The 18620-nt window shown below is 36.8% G+C and overlaps 1 protein-coding gene across 7 annotated transcripts in view; it reads right to left on the reverse strand.

Annotated features, from left to right (window-relative positions):
• NCOA1 (nuclear receptor coactivator 1) overlaps window positions 1–18620 on the reverse strand; it is a 257026-nt gene that overhangs the window by 207912 nt on the left and 30494 nt on the right. The gene's annotated exons all lie outside the window — the stretch shown is intronic.

Raw genomic sequence — 18620 nt, forward strand, 5'->3', positions numbered from 1 at the left:
TGCAAATCATATCATGAACCTGTCCCTTTACCAGAGGCTCCTGATTTCTACAGACCCTAAATGCCTTCCTTAGTAGCACATTCAAAGTCTTCCATACTCTGATTGATGATTTCCCACACCTGCCCATCATCCACACACTGCTCTTCATGGTCTAACCAGAACTATGATGACCATATACAACATGCTTTCTCAGATCTCTGTACCTCTGCATTCATTATTCTGTTTGTCTCTAAAGCTTCCTCCTCCAGCCCTACTCTTTCTAGCCTCTAGGCATCCTTTAAAACTCAGTTTGAAGAGGGTAAGAAGGAATGCAAAGCAAAGTTGAAACAATGGTTGTTTTCCTGATTTCTGCTTACCTACACCTACTAATTTTTATAAATTAATAACACTTCTTTTATTAAGGAGAAAAAATTTAATTTTAAAACTCTACTTAGCATCACTTCCTTTGCAAACTTACTTGATTACTCAAAAAAGATCCACTTACTCTTTGTACCACCATGTTGCCATGTGATACTCCTTTTTATTATACTATTTTGAATTTCTTTTCTTCTACTACTAGACCATTATCTCCTTGAGGACAGTCTATGTCATCTCCATCTTTCTCTTCCTAGGACCTAAAAGAAAATCTGAAATCTTATACCTGTCAAATGAATGCTAGATAAATGGAGGGAAAACAACTGTAGGAATTAGGAAGAGACCGTTTTCAAGTTTATATGAACTGGTCCTAGAAAGTCATTTAATTTTTCTTTGAAGGAAGTAACTGTACACAGATATTTAGAGATGTGAAAAAGATAATACATTAAGTATGCAGTTGTAGATGTTTAAGCTGGAAAACAATTTAAGAGAACATCACATTCAAGCCCTTGTGATACAGATTAAAGAACTGCATACCAAGGAGAGAATCTGACCTGCTCAATATCAGAATATCCAAGAGCATATGGATTACAACCCAGGTCTTCTGATTCCCATTACAAAGCTCATTAAACTTAATCAACTCTCACTTCTGCTACTGTTTACATCTTTTGAAATTCTGTTTCCTGAAAACAAAAAGTTCTCCCAACATGCACTATCATCTAATTTTTAATCTATGAGCATTCTGCCACAGCTTGCCTTAGAATATGATGTCTCTTGAAGACAGATATTAGTTCTCAAACTTGTGATTTCATTAAATGACCAAATAAAATACACAGATATAAGACCTGTTCTTTTATGAATATATGCTGTACTTTCATCAGATGTCAAAAAAAAAAAAACATTTAAAAGGTATCTCTTGGGGCTGGGGTTGTGGCTCAAGGATAGAGCACTCGCCTAGCACGTACAAGGCTCTGGGTTCGATCCTCTGCACCACATAAAAATAAATAAATAAAGGTATTGTGTCCGACTACAACTAAAAAATAATATATATATATATATATATATATATATATATATATATATATTCTTTAAGGTATCTCTTAACAAGAAAGTAATGTAAAATTTCCCAAACATGAATATTTGTGGTCTTGTGAAGAAATGAATTTTTGTCAGTCTGTTTTTGGTAATGTATTATCCCCTTGCCTCTATATTGAAAATAAAAAGCAAAGGTATAGAATTGTAATCAAAACAGGATTGGCACTATGGTAATTTTCAACTGAGAAGTCCAGCCCAACCACTCAAAGTAGTCTTATACTATAACAGGATGCTATATTATTATTATGAGGCTATAACAATGCTGAATAAGATCATTTTTATGATGAGGTTATAACACTGCTGATGAGTCTATAAAGAAATCTGACTCCTGAAATCCAACAAAGCAGCCAAGTGGTCCCACCCACCCACTCACAGCACAGAAAAGTAGCCAAATGGCCCACTTGGAATGACTCGACTAGCTGCCCTACAAAGGCACCCAAGCAGCCCTGGAACACTAACAGGCACCCATCCACGGCCACTGATGCAACACGGCCCCACTGCAGCCTCACTGCAGCCTTCAGACATTAACAATCACCCATCCTCACTCTAGGGAGAGCCACAACACACCCATTCAGGCCTACCAGAGTGGTCCAACTCCAATGAACTACTCAGACACAGACAAGGTGACCCACCAACACCACAGGCCACATGAGGCAAGAATCTGATGAACTCTTCCTGTCTAAAAGAGCTGCACCACAAGTGACAGAGCAATCCCACAAATCCCTGCAGCCTAGGCCACTGACACACCCACAGGAATCATCAATGTTGTAAACAGCTGAAAAACCTACACAGCGATCACACCACTGCATTCATCTGGAACAAAAACCAACATAGCCTACTAAACCAACACCCTAGAACTCAATCAGGAGAAAGTCTTTTACAACAAAAGCTACCCTATAAAATTCAGAGAGTCAACTGATCCACCTGATGTGCAAATATCAATGGCAGGACCCAAGAGGTATGAAAAGGCCACAAAAGAATGCCTACAAAGGAAAGCAGTAAGTGAAAGACCCAAAAGAAGAGGTAATAGATGAAATTCCTGAAAAACAATTCAAAATAATGATTTTAATAAAACTCAACAAAATATAAGAGAATACAGAAAGATAATTCAACTAAATTTGAAAAACTACTGATGATCTTAATGAAAAATTAGGTAGAAACAGAGATCATAAAAAAAATCTTGGAGCTTGAGCCTGGGGGTGCACCTCAGTGGTAGTAGAGCAATGCTTAGCATGCATAAGGTCCTGGGTTCAATCTCCACCACCCCAGAAAAAAATTATACACACTCACACACACACACATATACCTTGTCTCAATAACAGACCAAATTAAGCAGAAGAAAGAATTTTTGAGATTAAATTCATGTCTTTTTAAATAACTCAGACACTTTTTTAAAAAGTAAAAAAAATATGAAGAAAGTCTATGAAACTTAAGAGATATCATTAACCAACCAACTATTCACATTATCAATGTTCCAGAAGGAGAAAAGAAAGAAAAAGGTATTTTCAAAATCTATTCAATGAAACAATGCTGTCTGCATTCTAAATCTTAAGATACACGCATCTGGGACTAGGAAGCTCAAAGAACTCCAATTAGAATTGACCAAGAAAGCATCTCTTTAAGGCATACTATAGGCAAATTGTTGTGAGTCTAATACAAAGAGAATTGTTCACTTAGAAATCAAGAAAACAATACCACTCAACAATAGCCTCAAAAACTAAAATAAAATACCTACTAATAAGGCTAACCAAGGAGGTGAAAGACCTCTGCAATGAAAATTATAGAATGTGGAAAGAAACTGTAGAAGATATAAAGACCTCTCCTGTCATGGATAAGCAGAATTAATATTGTTTAAAAGGCCCTATTCCCAAAAGTGATACACAGATTCAATGCAATCCCCATGAAAATACCAGTGACATTCTTCACAGAACTAGGGCGGAAAAAAAAAAAACAGTCCTAAAATTCATTTGGAATAAGACCCAGATTAGCCAAAGCAATTCTGAGGATTAAAAAAAAAAAAAAAACCAGCAATGAAGGCATCATAACACCTGACTTCAAATTATACTATAGATCCACAGTCACAAAAACTGCATGGCACTGGCATAAAATCAGACCCACAGACCAATGGAACAGAACAGAAGAAAGACAAAACCACACAGGAACATCATCTGATCCTTGACAAAGGTGCCAAAAACATACATTGGAGAAAAGACAGCCTTTTAAACAAATAGTGCTGGGGAAACTGGTTGTACACGGGGAGTTGGAGGGAACTAGATCGCTAATGGTTACCCTCCACATAGGTCAACTCAAAATGAATCAAACACTAGGGAACTGGATGAGAATCCTTGCAACAGCTAGAAGAAAATGTTGAGTCAACACTCCAGCTACAGGTGCAGGAAACAACTTCCTCAATAGGATAACTAAAGCTCAGGAAATAATACCAAGAATGAATAAATGGGATGACATCAAATTAAAAAGTTCTGCATAGCAAAGAAAAAGAGTGTGAAGAGAGAACCTACAGAATTGGAGAAAACCTTGGCTAGATACTCTTCTGACAGAGGATTAATATCCAAAATACATAAGAACTCAAACAACATTAAAAAATCAATAAATGGGCAAATGAACTAAACAAACTCCTCTCAAAAGAAGAACTATGAGCCAGATGTGGTGGCACACACCTGTAATCCCAACAGCTTGTGAGGCTGAGGCAGGAGGATCACAAGTTCAAAGTCAGACTCAGCAACTTAGAGAGGACCTAAGCAACTTAGCAAGACCCTGTCTAAAAAGAATAAATAAAAGGGACTAGAGATGTGGCTCAGTGGTTAAGTGCCTCTTGGTTCATTCCCTGGTATGAAAGAAAAACAGAGAAAAAATAATGATAGTGCTCTCGGATTCCAACATTGCGGCGGGCGCAGAGAGATCAAGTCTCTGACCTCTTCAGCTGTGCAGGCATAGGGAGTCGTAAACAACCTAAATCTGTTTGCTCAGGATCACTAGGCAATGCTGAACTGACATGGATCTGGGGCGAACAGTCTGGGCCTCTCAGAACACACACTGAGCCCGGATCGGCTGAATTCAAGCTCCCGTTCACCTGCTTCCTGCAGACAAACAGCTGTGACTCAGCACTAATCCATCCGATGAAACAACTGGTCAGCCCTTCTCATCCTACGGAGGTAAATGCCAACCGAGCCTTCATAGGCCTTCATAGGTAGTGGTCACAGGTTTGAAATGGGGCTTGGGAGAGACAGTAAGGACCCACCCGTTGCATTGGTTGCCCGGCAAAGGGAAACGAACTGTCACCATTTGCAAGAGATACCACCATGGCAGAGAACTGATGTCATCAGACTGCGGCGGAGGAGATAACTTCATTGAAACCTGCGGTTACAGGTGTGTAATTCCCTAGCCTTCCCTCTCCACACATCGGGGAAACCTTAAGGGCCCCTCCCAGCTCTCCCGTAAGGGCCCCTCCCAGCTCTCCCGTGAGCACGATAGCCAGACCCAGGGAATCAGAGGTGGCACGGGAACCGCGGCGCGGAAATACCGCTCCCACCAAGGCTGACAGGTGAGGTCTCTTGCACCAGCTACCCGGGGAGTGGCTACCGGAGGGCAAGTAAAATTCGCTGAGGATTCTCAGCCCCAAGTTCTACAAACTTAGGGTCTGAGGGAATGGCAAACTGGAAGAGTGTGCCCAGTCGTTCATGAAAACAGGGCTCCCAGGAGCAGCAGACCTGGCGTGTAGCCAGTATTGTGGTGAGCGGCACCCGTGAGAGGGGCCTGGCTACAGGAAAAGTGGGAAGTGACTAGACACAAGAGGAGGCCCTAGGCACTCAGGATTGGAGACTCGCCCAGTCTGGGAGGAGCTGCTGCACAGTGATTGGTTCCCGCGTACTGACAGAAGAGACTTGACCTGGTGGGCACAGCGCCACCTACTGGAAGAGAAGTTAATCAAACTCTAAGACGGCATTTATTAGGTTTTTTTTTTTCTTTTTTTCTTTTCTCTTTTTTTTTTTTTTGATTTGGGTTTTTCTTTCATTTTCATTTTTCTTTCTTGTTGTTTTTTTTAAATTTTTTTTACAATTTTTTTAAATTTTTTTTCTTCTAATTTTAATTTTAATTTTTTTTATTTTTTCTTTTTTTTTCCTATTCTTTTTCTTCTTTTGTCTTTTCATTTCTTTTCAATTATCTTATCCCCCCTTCCTTGAATTCTACCTGCTTACTCTCATTCTCTTCAGTGACTTATTCCCTTCCCTTCTAATACCTTTCCTCCCAAGCATCTAATAAATTTATAGGAGTAAACAGTAACTCATCAGTCAAACAGAACAAGAAGTAACATGAGCAGCATGAAAAAGCAAGGAAGAAAAGGAGTACAAACAATGCAGGACAGCCTAAATATTCAGGAGGACCTAGAGGCATCAGAAAAATGGTCATATAAAGAACTCAAGGAACACCTTAGACAGATGGAATGGAACCTTAAAGAGGATACAAGACAGCAAATTAAAGCAGCGAAAGAACACATTGAGAATGAATTACATAAACAGATAAAAGAAGAAGTTAAGCATCTTTCTCAGGAGATAGAGATTATAAAAAAAATCAAACAATAATTCTAGAAATGAAGGAAACGATAAACCAAATTAAAAACTCAATTGAGAGTATCACTAACAGAGTGGAGCAAGTAGAAGCCAGAACGTCAGATAATGAAAACAAAATATATCATCTTGAAAACAGTCTAGCCAACTCAGAAAGGCTGGTAAAAAATCACGAGAAAAACATCCAAGAGTTATGGGATAACATAAAAAACCAAACTTACGGGTCATTGGGATAGAAGAAGGTACAGAGATTCAAACCAAGGGAATGAGTAACCTGCTGAATGAAATAATTACAGAAAACTTTCCAGAAATAAAAAAGGAAACAGATATACAAATTGAAGATGCATACAGGACACCGAGCACACAAAATCACAGTAGACCAACGCCAAGACACAATGTTATGAAGATATCCAATATACAGAACAAAGAGAAAATATTAAAAGCTACAAGAGAAAGGACACAGATTACATTCAGGGGTAAACCAATACGGTTAACAACGGATTTTTCATCACAGACACTGAAAGCAAGAAGGTCATGGAAAAATGGATTTCAAACACTGAAAGACAATGGATGCCAACCAAGAATTCTGTATCCAGCAAAATTAAGCTTCAGGTATGACAACGAAATAAAGATCTTTCATGATAAACAAAAGTTAAAAGAATTTGCAGCTAGAAAACCAGCATTGCAAAGCATTTTGAGCAAAACACTACACGAGGAAGAAATGAAAAACAATAACCAAAACCATCAGTAGGAAGTGCCTCTGTAAAGACAGAGGGCGAGGGGAAAGATAATCATGGAGAAACAAACTAATTTTTTTTTAAAAAAGGATAAATAATCAAGCATGGATGGAAGTACAAACCATTTATCAATAATAACTCTGAATGTTAATGGCTTAAACTCTCCAATAAAGCGACATAGGCTGGTATCATGGATTAAAAAAACAAATCCAACAATATGCTGCCTCCAGGAGACACATCTGATTGGAAAAGACATACACAGGCTGAAGGTGAAAGGATGGGAAAAAATATACCATGCACACGGTCCTCGTAAGCAAGCAGGGGTGGCCATCCTTATATCGAATAAAATCGACTTCAAGACTAAGTTAATCAAAAGGGATAAAGAAGGACATTATATACTGTTAAAAGGAAACATTCACCAACAAGACGTAACAATTATCAATATTTATGCACCAAATAATGGTGCTGCGACATTCATAAAACAAATTCTCCTCAAGTTCAAGAATCAAATAGACCACAACACAATAATTATGGATGACTTCAACACACCTCTCTCACCATTGGACAGATCCTCCAAACAAAAGTTGAATAAAGAAACTATAGAACTCAATATCACAATCAATAACCTAGACTTAACGGACATATATAGAATATATCAACCATCATCAAATGGATATACTTTTTTCTCAGCAGCACATGGATCCTTCTCAAAAATAGACCATATATTATGCCATAGGGCAACCCTCAGTAAATATAAAGGGGTGAAGATAATACCTTGCATTTTATCTGATCATAATGGAATGAAACTGGAAATCAATGATAAAAGAAGGAAGGAAAAATCCTACAGCACATGGAAAATGAACAATATGTTACTGAATGATCAATGGGTTACAGAAGACATAAAGGAGGAAATCAAAAAATTTTTAGAGATAAATGAAAATACAGACACAACAAATCGGAATCTATGGGACACAATGAAAGCAGTTTTAAGAGAGAAATTCATCACCTGGTGGTCATTCCTCAAAAAAAGAAAAAACCAACAAATAAATGAGCTCACACTTCATCTCAAAGCCCTAGAAAAGGAAGAGCAAAACAACAGCAAATGTACCAGAAGGCAAGAAATAATTAAAATCAGAGTAGAAATCAATGAAATTGAAACAAAAGAAACTATTGAAAAAATTAACAAAACTAAAAGTTGGTTCTTCGAAAAAATAAATAAGATCGACAGACCTTTAGCCATGCTAATGAAGAGAAGAAGAGAGAGAACTCAAATTATTAACATGCGGGATGAAAAAGGCAATATCACAACAGATGCTACAGAAATACAGAAGACAATTAGAAATTATTTTGAAAACCTATATTCCAATAAAATAGAAGATAGTGAAGACATCGATAAATTTCTTAAGTCATATGATTTGCCCAGACTGAGTCAGGAGGATACACACAATTTGAACAGACCAATATCAATGGATGAAATTGAAGAAGCCATCAAAAGACTACCAACCAAGAAAAGCCCAGGACCGGATGGGTATACAGCGGAGTTTTACAAAACCTTTAAAGAAGAATTAATACCAATACTTTTCAAGTTATTTCAGAAAATAGAAAAAGAGGGAGCTCTTCCAAATTCATTCTATGAGGCCAACATCACCCTGATTCCGAAACCAGACAAAGACACCTCAAAGAAAGAAAACTACAGACCAATATCTCTAATGAACCTAGATGCAAAAATCCTCAATAAAATTCTGGCGAATCGAATACAAAAACACATCAAAAAAATTGTGCACCATGATCAAGTAGGATTCATCCCTGGGATGCAAGGATGGTTCAATATACGGAAATCAATAAATGTTATTCACGACATCAATAGACTTAAAGATAAAAACCATATGATCATCTCGATAGATACAGAAAAAGCATTTGACAAAGTACAGCATCCCTTTATGTTCAAAACTCTACAAAAATTAGGGATAACAGGATCATACCTCAACATAGTAAAAGCAATCTATGCTAAGCCACAGGCCAGCATCATTCTGAATGGAGAAAAATTGAAGGCATTCCCTCTAAAATCTGGAACAAGACAGGGATGCCCTCTCTCACCACTTCTGTTCAACATAGTCCTCGAAACACTGGCCAGAGCAATTAGACGAAAAAAATTAAAGGCATAAAAATAGGAAAAGAAGAACTTAAATTATCACTATTTGCAGATGACATGATTCTATACCTAACAGACCCAAAAGGGTCTACAAATAAAATATTAGAGCTAATAAATGAATTCAGCAGAGTGGCAGGATATAAAATCAACACGCATAAATCAAAGGCATTCCTGTATATCAGCGACAAATCCTCTGAAATGGAAATGAGGACAACTACTCCATTCACATTATCCTCAAAAAAAATAAAATACTTGGGAATCAACCTAACAAAAGAGGTGAAAGACTTATACAATGAAAACTACAGAACCCTAAAGAGAGAAGTAGAAGAAGATCTTAGAAGATGGAAAAATGTACCCTGTTCATGGATAGGCAGAACTAACATCATCAAAATGGCGATATTACCAAAAGTTCTCTATAGGTTTAATGCAATGCCAATCAAAATCCCAACAGCATTTCTTGTAGAAATAGATAAAGCAATCGTGAAATTCATATGGAAAAATAAAAGACGCAGAATAGCAAAAGCAATTCTAAGCAGGAAGTGTGAATCAGGCGGTATAGCGATACCAGATTTCAAACTATATTACAGAGCAATAGTGACAAAAACAGCATGGTACTGGAACCAAAACATGCGGGTGGACCAATGGTATAGAATAGAGGACACAGAGACTAATCCACAAAGTTACAACTATCTTATATTTGATAAAGGGGCTAAAAGCATGCAATGGAGGAAGGATAGCATCTTCAACAAATGGTGTTGGGAAAACTGGAAATCCATATGCAACAAAATGAAACTGAATCCCTTTCTCTCGCCATGCACAAAAGTTAACTCAAAATGGATCAAGGAGCTTGATATCAAATCAGAGACTCTGCGTCTGATAGAAGAAAAAGTTGGCTCCGATCTACATATTGTGGGGTCAGGCTCCAAATTCCTTAATAGGACACCCATAGCACAAGAGTTAATAACAAGAATCAACAAATGGGACTTACTTAAACTACAGAGTTTTTTCTCAGCAAGAGAAACAATAAGAGAGGTAAATAGGGAGCCTACATCCTGGGAACAAATTTTTACTCCTCACACTTCAGATAGAGCCCTAATATCCAGAGTATACAAAGAACTCAAAAAATTAGACAATAAGATAACAAATAACCCAATCAACAAATGGGCCAAGGACCTGAACAGACACTTCTCAGAGGAGGACATACAATCAATCAACAAGTACATGAAAAACTGCTCACCATCTCTAGCAGTCAGAGAAATGCAAATCAAAACCACCCTAAGATACCATCTCACTCCAGTAAGATTGGCAGCCACTATGAAGTCAAACAACAACAAGTGCTGGCGAGGTTGTGGAGAAAAGGGTATACTTCTACATTGCTGGTGGGACTGCAAATTGGTGCGGCCAATTTGGAAAGCAGTTTGGAGATTCCTGGGAAAGATGGGAATGGAACCACCATTTGACCCTGCTATTGCCCTTCTCGGACTATTCCCTGAAGACCTTAAAAGAGCATTCTACAGGGATACTGCCACATCGATGTTCATAGCAGCACAATTCACAATAGCTAGACTGTGGAACCAACCCAGATGCCCTTCAATAGATGAATGGATAAAAAAAATGGCATCTATACACAATGGAGTACTATCCAGCAACAAAAAATGACAAAATCATAGAATTTGGAGGGAAATGGATGGCACTAGAGCAGATTATGCTTAGTGAAGCTAGCCAATCCCTAAAAAACAAATACCAAATGTCTTCTTTGATATAATGAGAGCAACTATGAACAGAGTAGGGAGGAAGAGCAGGAAAAAAAGATTAACATTAAACAGAGACATGAGATGGGAGGGAAAGGGAGAGAAAAGGGAAATTGCATGGAAATGAAGGGAGACCCCCATTGCTATACAAAATTACATATAAGAGGTTGTGAGGGGAATGGGAAAATAAACAAGGAGAGAAATGAATTACAGTAGATGGGGTAGAGAGAGAAGATGGGAGGGGAGGGGAGGGGGGATAGTAGGGGATAGGAAAGGTAGCAGAATACAACAATTACTAATAGGGCATTATGTAAAATTGTGGATGTGTAACCAACGTGATTCTGCAATCTGCATTTGGGGTAAAATTGGGGGTTCATAACCCACTTCAATCTAATGTATGAAATATGTCAAGAGCTTTGTAATGTTGTGAACAACCAATAAAAAAAAATAAATTAAAGAAAAAAAGAAAGAGAAAGAAGAGAGGGAGGAGTGAGCAGGAGCTGGGGGCGGATGGGAGTGTCAACAAATACATGGAAAAATGTAAAACATCTTTATCAATTAGGGAAATGCATATCTAAACTACATTAAGATTCCATCTCACTCATCTCAACAGTTAGAATGACAGCCATCCATAATACAAAAAATAATAAATACTGAAGAGAATGTGGAGGAAACACTTTTACACTGCTGGTAGGATTGTAAATTAGTACAACTGCTATGGAAATCAGCATGGAGGTTCATTAAAAGACTAGAAATAAAACCATAAAATCACCCAGCTATAGTACGCTTCAGTATTTAACCTAAAGAAATAAAGTCAACATACTACAGAGCAATACATGGATACTTATGTTTATAACATCACAATTCACAAAAGCCAAATTATGGAACAACCTCAGTATCTCTCAAGAGCTGAATGGATAAAGAGAATGTGGTATATATACACAATGGAGCTTTATTTAGCCATAAAGAAAAATGAAATCCTGTCATTTTCGGGAAAATGGATGGAACTCAACAGCATTATATTAAGCAAACTAAATCAAACTCAGAGGAAGTCAAAGATCCTGTGTTTTCTCTCATATGTAGAAACTAAAAAGGACAGAGGACAAAAAAATTGGGAGGAGGATCTTATGAAAATGAAAGATCAGCAAAAGGAGGAGGAGGAAGAAAGAGGGATGGGAAAGGGGAGATCCTTGGGGAATGACACAAACCAAATTATATTGTTACACTATGTGCATGTATGAATACGCAACAATAAACTCCAGTATTTTGTATAATTACAAAGCCCTAATTTAAAGTGGGAAAAAAAGAACTCTAAAACAAGAGAAAATTATCAAGCTAAACACAGGGGAATCCCCATTAGACTAACAACAGATTTCTCAACAGAAACCTTACATGCCAGGAGAGATTGGTATAAAGTTTTAAGGGGAAAAAAATCTGCCAACTAAGAATACTTTTTTTTTATTGATTGTTCAAAACATTACAAAGCTCTTGACATATCATATTTCATACATTAGATTCAAGTGGGTTATGAACTCCCATTTTTACCCCAAATACAGATTGCAGAATCATATTGGTTACACATCCACATTTTTACATAATGCCCTATTAGTAATTGTTGTATTCTGCTACCTTTCCTATCCTCTACTATCCCCCCTCCCCTCCCCTCCCCTCTTCTCTCTCTACCCCATCTACTGTAATTCATTTCTCTCCTTGTTTATTTTCCCATTCCCCTCACAACCTCTTATATGTAATTTTGTATAGCAATGAGGGTCTCCTTCCATTTCCATGCAATTTCCCTTTTCTCTCCCTTTCCCTCCCACCTCATGTCTCTGTTTAATCTTAATCTTTTCCTCCTGCTCTGTTCTTAGTTGCTCCCATTACATCAAAGAAGACATTTGGCATTTGTTTTTTAGGGATTGGCTAGCTTCACTTAGCATAATCTGCTCTAATGACATCCATTTCCCTGCAAATTCCATGATTTTGTCATTGTTTAGTGCAGAGTAATACTCCATTGTGTATAATGCCACATTTTTTTTATCCATTCATCTATTGAAGGGCATCTGGGTTGGTTCCACAGTCTAGCAATTGTGAATTCTGCTGCTATGAACATCGATGTGGCAGTATCCCTGTAGTAAGCTCTTTTAAGGTCTTCAGGGAATAGTCCGAGAAGGGCAATAGCTGGGTCAAATGGTGGTTCCATTCCCAGCTTTCCCAGGAATCTCCATACTGCTTTCCAAATTGGCCGCACCCGTTTGCAGTCCCACCAGCAATGTACAAGAGTACCCTTTTCCCCACATCCTCTCCAGCACTTGTTGTTGTTTGACTTCATAGGAGTAAACAGTAACTCAGCAGTCAAACAGAACAAGAAGTAACATGAGCAGCATGAAAAAGCAAGGAAGAAAAGGAGTACAAACAATGCAGGACAGCCTAAATATTCAGGAGGACCTAGAGGCATCAGAAAAATGGCCAAATAAAGAACTCAAGGAACACCTTAGACAGATAGAATGGAACCTTAAAGAGGATATGAGACAGCAAATTCAAACAGTGAAAGAACACATTGAGAATGAATTACATAAACAGATAAAAGAAGAAGTTAAGCATCTTAATCAGGAGATAGAGATTATAAAAAAATCAAACAATAATTCTAAAAATGAAGGAAACTATAAACTAAATTAAAAACTCAAATAAGAGTATCACTAACAGAGTGGAGCAAGTAGAAGCCAGAACGTATGATAATGAAGACAAAATATATCATTTTGAAAAGAGTCTAGCCAACTCAGAAAGGCTGGTAAAAAATCACGAGAAAAACATCCAAGAGATATAGGATAACATAAAAAAAACAAACTTAAAAGTCATCGGGATAGAGGAAGGTATAGAGGTTCAAACCAAGGGAATGAGTATCCTGCTGAATGAAATAATTATAGAAAACTTTCCAGAAATAAAAAAGGAAACGGATATACAAATTGTCGATGCATACAGGACACCGAGCACACAAAATCACAGTAGACCAACGCCAAGACACATTGTTATGAAGATATCCAATACACAGAACAAAGAGAAAATATTAAAAGCTACAAGAGAAAGGAGGCAGATTACATTCAGGGGTTAACCAATAAGGTTAACAATGGATTTTTTATCATAGACGCTGAAAGCGAGAAGATCCTGGAACAACGTATTTCAAACACTGAACACAATGGATGCCAACCAAGAATTCTGTATCCAGCAAAATTAAGCTTCAGGTACCACAACGAAATAAAAATCTTTCATGATAAACAAAAGTTAAAAGAATTTGCAGCCAGAAAACCAGCACTGCAAAGCATCTTGAGCAAAACACTACACGAGGAAGAAATGAAAAACAATAGCCAACTAAGAATACTATACCCAAGAATGCTATCCTTCAGAAATGAAGTAGAAAACAAAGATTTTACAATACAAATAAAAATAGAGGGAATTCATCACAACCACAGTGGCTTTGAAGATATGACTGAGAGCCCTATATTTAGAAGCTAAAGGATGATAACTACCATCATGAAAATAAAGTACACAATTTACCAATACAACAAAGAAAGGAAAAATAATCAAACTATCTCAATACAGAAAACCACCAAATCACAAAGACGAACAGAGAAAGATCAAAAGGTATACAAAAACAAGCAAAAATAATAACAAAATGATAAGAGAAAATCAATTTACTATCAATAATAACCTTTAGCATAAACAGATTAAACTCTCCAACCAAAATAATTAGACAGACAGACCAAATGCATAAAAATAATGAGACCTAATAATATGCTATTTACAAGAAACTCACTTTACCAGTCAAGCACACACAGACTGAAAGTGAAGGGTTAGAAGAAATATTCTATACAAACACATCAAAGCAAGCAGTAGAAGCTATATTTATATTAGATAAAATAGACATTAAGTCTTGTATAAAATAGACATTAAGGCTTATATAAAGAGCAAAGAATTCCCTATATGATGACATAGAGATAACTTCAACAAGAGGAAATAACAATTGTAAGTACTTATGCAACCAGTGCCAGACCCAACTGTATAACACAAACATTTTTAGATCTATAGAAGAGAGAGACTATGACACAATGTCAGTTGAGGACTTTAACCCATGGACAGATCATCCAAACCAAAAAAAAAAAAAGAAAAAGAAAAAAATCAACCAAGAAACACTGAAGTTAAACCACACCACAGACCAAATGGATGTGACACACATTCACAAAATATTTCATCCAACAGCTACGAAACACACATTTTTCTCATGGGCATGGGCAGCATTTTCCAGGACAAACCATATGCTAAGCCATAAAACAAGGCTCAAAAATTTCAAGACTATTGGAATCATACCATGTATCTTCTCAGACCACCACACTGGAATCTACCAGAAGAACTTTAGAAATTATACAAATACATTGAAATTAAACAACATGTTCTTGAACAACCAATGAGTCAATGAAAACTTTAAAGAGAAATTAAAGATTTTCTAGAAACAAATGAAAACAAAAATACAATGTACCAGAACACATGATACACAACAAAAATAGTATTAAGAGGGGCATTTATGAGGCTGAGGTTTTGGCTCAGTGTTAGAGCGCTTGCCTAGCACGTGCAAGCCACTGGGTTCAAGCCTCAGTGTCACATAAAAATAAATAAATAAAATAAAGGTTTGAAAAAAAGAGGAACACTTATAACAACAGTAAGTGCATACTTCAAAAAACAGATCTCAAATAAATCTCCTAATGATGCAACTCAAGGAACCAAAAAGCAAGAATAAATCAAACCCAAAATTGGTGAAAGATAATGAAGAGTATAGCAGAAACAAAATAAACAAAAAATTACAAAAGATCAATAAAATCAATAAAATCTTTTGAAAAGATAAGCTTAATGAATCTTTAGTTAGACTAACCAAGGAAAAAAGAGACAACCCCCCCCCAAAATCAGAAATTAAAAGAAGAAATTATGACTGATATCACAGAAATACAAAGGATCATTAGGGACTATTTTATAGAACAAATCAGAAAACCTACAAGTTTTTGATAAACTTACGGACACATATAACCTATCAAAATTAAACAAAGAAGATATGAAAACTTAAATAGACCAATAATGCATAATGCAATCACATCAGTAATAATAATTTTTTAAAAAATATCTCCAGAGGAGATAGATGGCTTCACTGATGAATTTTACCAAGCTTTAAAGAACTAATACCAATTCTTCTCAAACTATGATGAAAAAAATTTTTTGAAAGGGAAAAAACCCTTTCAAACTCCTTGCATAACACCAGCATTACCCTGATATCAGTCAAAGATAAATAACTACAGACTAATATTCCTGATGAACAGAGATGCAAAAATTCTCAACAAAATACTAGCAAGCTGAATCCAATAGCATATAAAAAAGATTATACACCAAGATCAAGTGGGATTTGTGTCAGGGATACAAAGACGGTACAACATATGCAAATCAATAAACAATACATCACATCAACAGAAAAGGACAAAAATCATATGATCATCTCAACAGACACAAAAAAGCATTCAATAAAATTTAATATCCCTTCATGATAAAAACACTCAAAAATTAGTTATAGAAGGAATGTACCTCAACGCAATAAAGGCTACATAATGATAAATCCACAGTCAATATCACAATGAATAGGAAAAGCTCAAAGTATTTCTTCTAAGATTTAGAACAAGTTAACAATATTCATTTCTACAACTCCTATTCAATATTGTATGGAAATTCTTAGCCAAAGCAACAAGACAAGAAATAAACAAGGGACATCCAAATAGGAAAGGAGAAAGTCAATTATTCATTTGAAGAAGAGGACCACAAGTTCAAAGTCAGCCTCAGCAACTGTCCAGGAACTAAGCAACTCAGTAAGACCCTGTCTCTAAATAAAATACAAAATAGGACTGGGGGGCTGGCTCAGTGATCGAGTGCCAGTGAGTTCAATCCCTGGTACCAAAAAAAAAAAAAAGACATGATTCTACACAAAAAAACCTAAAGACTCCACCAAAAAAGCTTAGAACTGATAAAGTAAAGTTACAGGTTACAGCTGGATGTGGTGGCACACACCTGTAACCTCAGTGACTCAGGAAATTAAAGCAGGAGGATTGCAAGTTCAAGGCCAGCCCTGGAAATTTTGTAAGAACCTGTTTCAAAATAAAAAATAAAAAGGGCTGGGGATGTAGGTCAGTGGTAAACAGCTCCAGTACTACCACCACCACCACCACTCACCCACCCACCCACCCCCACACACACACAAGTTATGGGAAACAAAATCAACATATAAACATCAGTAGCTTTTTATAAACCAATAACAAAATTTCTGAGAGAGAAATTTTTTAAAAAAGCAATCCCATTCCTAATAGTCACAAAACAAGAAAATAAAATACCTAGCAATAATTTTAATCAAGGAAGTGAATGATGTGTACAATAAAAATTATAAAAACACTCATTAAAGAAATTTAAGATGCAAAAAATGGAAAGACATACAATGTTCATGGATTGGAAAAATTAATAATGCTAAAATGTCCATACCATCCAAAGCAATTTACAAATTCAATGTAATCTCCGCCAAAATACCAATGGCATTCTTCACAGACATTGAAAAAACAGTCTTAAAAGTCATACAGGGTGGCAGGGGTATAGCTCAGTTGGTAGAGTGCGTGCCTGTCAACATAAGGCCCTGGGTTCAATCCCCAGCACCAAAAAGAAAAAAAAAAAAAAAGTCATACAGAATCACAAGAGACTCTAAATAGCCAAAGCAAATCTAAAGCTAAAAGAATTACAATATCTGACCACAAAACATAATACAAAGTTATAGTAAATGAAACTGCATGATACTGGCATAAAAAACAAAATGTAGACAATGGAACAAACCAGAAATAAATTCACATACCTATACCCAAATGATCTTCAACAATGTAATCTCATATACATTGGAGAAGTGACAATCTCTTTGATAAATGGTGCTGGGAAAGCTGGATATACACATACATTTGGCACTAGACTGCTATTTCTCACCAAATCTAAAAATCAAGTCAAAATGCATCAAAGACGTAAACATAAGATCTGGGGAGGGGGGGGTTGTGTTCTCTTTTTGTGGTACTGGGGATTAAACCCAGGACCTTGTTGTATGTCAGGGAAGTGCTCTACTGCTGAGCAATATCCCCACTCCTAAATGTAAGATCTAAAAGAATAAAACTACAAGAAGAAAATAAAGGAGAAACACTTTAAGATATTGATATAAGCAATGATATTTTGGATAAGACCCCCAAAACAAAAATAGACAAATTGGAATATAACTGTTAGCTCTTCCTTGCTGTGACCAAAATACATGACAAAGGCAACTTATAAGAGGAAAAGTTCATTTTGGCTTTCAGTTTCAGAGGGCCAGCCCATGATTGGCCAACTCCATTGCACTATGCCCAGAGTAAGGCAGAACATCATGGCAAAGGGTCAAGCAAAGGAAATCTGTTCCCTTCATGGCAGCCAGGAAGTAGAGACAGGGAGGGGAAGGGGTCCTTAGGGAAGATGAACCCTTTCAGGGCATGCCCACTCTGAGTCAGCCCTTCCAACCATGTCCATCTGCCTAGGTATCACTTCCTTAGTCCATTCTAACTAGGATGGACTGATTAGGTTACAGCTGTCATAATCTAATCATTTCACCTCTGCATATTCCTATATTAACATAGGAGCTTTTGGGGACACCTAATATCCAAACCATAATAATATCAAACTAAGAAGCACCTGCAGAGCAAAGCAAACAATCTAACAAAATGAAGAGACAAGTTGCAGGATAGGAGAAAATATTTGAAAATTAATCCCCCAACAAGGGATTAATATCTAGACTACAAAAAGAACTCAAAATACCCAACAGCAAAATAAATCAAATAATCCAATTTAAAAGGGGCACATGATC

This window comes from Spermophilus citellus (assembly GCF_964194105.1).
Source record: "Spermophilus citellus genome assembly, chromosome: 13".
NCBI lineage: Eukaryota > Metazoa > Chordata > Mammalia > Rodentia > Sciuridae > Spermophilus > Spermophilus citellus.